This window comes from Caenorhabditis briggsae (assembly GCF_000004555.2).
Source record: "Caenorhabditis briggsae complete genome, chrX, whole genome shotgun sequence".
NCBI lineage: Eukaryota > Metazoa > Nematoda > Chromadorea > Rhabditida > Rhabditidae > Caenorhabditis > Caenorhabditis briggsae.
In genome coordinates, this window is record NC_013491.2 from 2,879,585 (window position 1) to 2,881,341 (window position 1,757).

The window sequence follows — 1,757 nt, forward strand, 5'->3', positions numbered from 1 at the left end:
TGCATTCCTAGAAAAAACTTGAAAATCCTATTGAACCTGACGATATAGTGAGAACAATGAAGATAGTTTCTTGACGTTCTCAACGAAAAAAATCGTTTTCTCGAACCATTACAACCTTTTTTCAAAATAGCATATGAACCTGAGAGAACATTAGAGAGCAGAAGAGAGAGTTTTGACTAAGTGGTTCACCGGGCCATCGAACATTTTTTTTGAAAAAAAAAAGTATTGGTTGGGTGGTGATAGAGCAACTGACACGGTGGGTATTGAATTTTGAGTTTTGTTTTTTTTTTCTTGGTTTCGAAGCCACGAAGAAAATCAAAGAAACCTAGGCTCGGATTGGGTTTTGAATTCAGAAGAAAATTGAATTTTTGGAATTTATAAACTGTGTGATTGAACAGTACCGATCAATGAGATATAAAAATCGTATTTTGCAGTTAGTTTTTGGACATTTCGCCTATTTTCAGAAGTAAGGAGGTCGGCTGTCAAGTGTACACTTTGAAAAATCGGGAGGTTATAGAACTGGCCTAGAATGAAGATTTTGCATTTATAGAATGTTTTGAAAATTCCAAGAGGAAGAAAAATTATTCAAAATGAAAGCTGAACAGCAACAAATCAAAAATTACATGAGATAACAAAAATAGGAATAGAAGTTGGATCCTATTCTTGTACTTTATATTAGTTACAAACGAAATCAAAGTTTTAAAAAGTGGAGAAACGAGATTTTGAGAAAGTTGAGAAATAAAAATTTCAGCTGTATGGCTCTCTCTTTTTTTTGCTATTTTGATAAAAAACAGCTGCATCAGATGTTTTGAAAACAAAAAAGTGTTGTGATAACGTTGCTCTTGCAGCCAAGTGACGAATTATTTTGGAATTGAGAACATTCGAATCATGTGACTATCGAAAACCTTATTTCGGCAAACTTTCGGAACGTATGACCCGAAAAATTGATCAAATCATTAATAAACGAATCCTTAGCTATTCAAAAATCCTGTCCATATCTTTGAGACTAATTGAGAGATAATTTTTCCAATTCCAATATTTTAATTCTCTGAAATTTATGTAAATTTAAAGACCGTTTTCTGATATGTAATTTGGATGTGCAGTACCGGTCAATAAAATATACAAAACCGAGGGTTTCGGTTGGTTTTGACCATTTTCAGGTATCTGGAGCTCGTCTGTCAATACTTTAATTTTTTTTGAAAGGTGTGAAACAGACCTAGATTGAAATTTTGCCTTCAAAGAATTTTGAGAATGTTTATAACTTTTCAGCTATTTGACGATACCTGGGAAAAATCTTTTCTGGTGCATTTGTATACTGAAAACGTAAAGAAAAACAGGTGTCTTTTAGAAATCGGCAAATAGCTGAAAAATTGGAATTTTCAAAACATTCTATAAATGCAAAATCTTCATTCTAGGCCAGTTCTATAACCTCCCGATTTTTCAAAGTGTACACTTGACAGCCGACCTCCTTACTTCTGAAAATAGGCGAAATGTCCAAAAACTAACTGCAAAATACGATTTTTATATCTCATTGATCGGTACTGTTCAATCACACAGTTTATAAATTCCAAAAATTCAATTTTCTTCTGAATTCAAAACCCAATCCGAGCCTAGGTTTCTTTGATTTTCTTCGTGGCTTCGAAACCAAGAAAAAAAAAACAAAACTCAAAATTCAATACCCACCGTGTCAGTTGCTCTATCACCACCCAACCAATCTTTTTTTTTCAAAAAAAATGTTCGATGGCCCGGTGAACCAC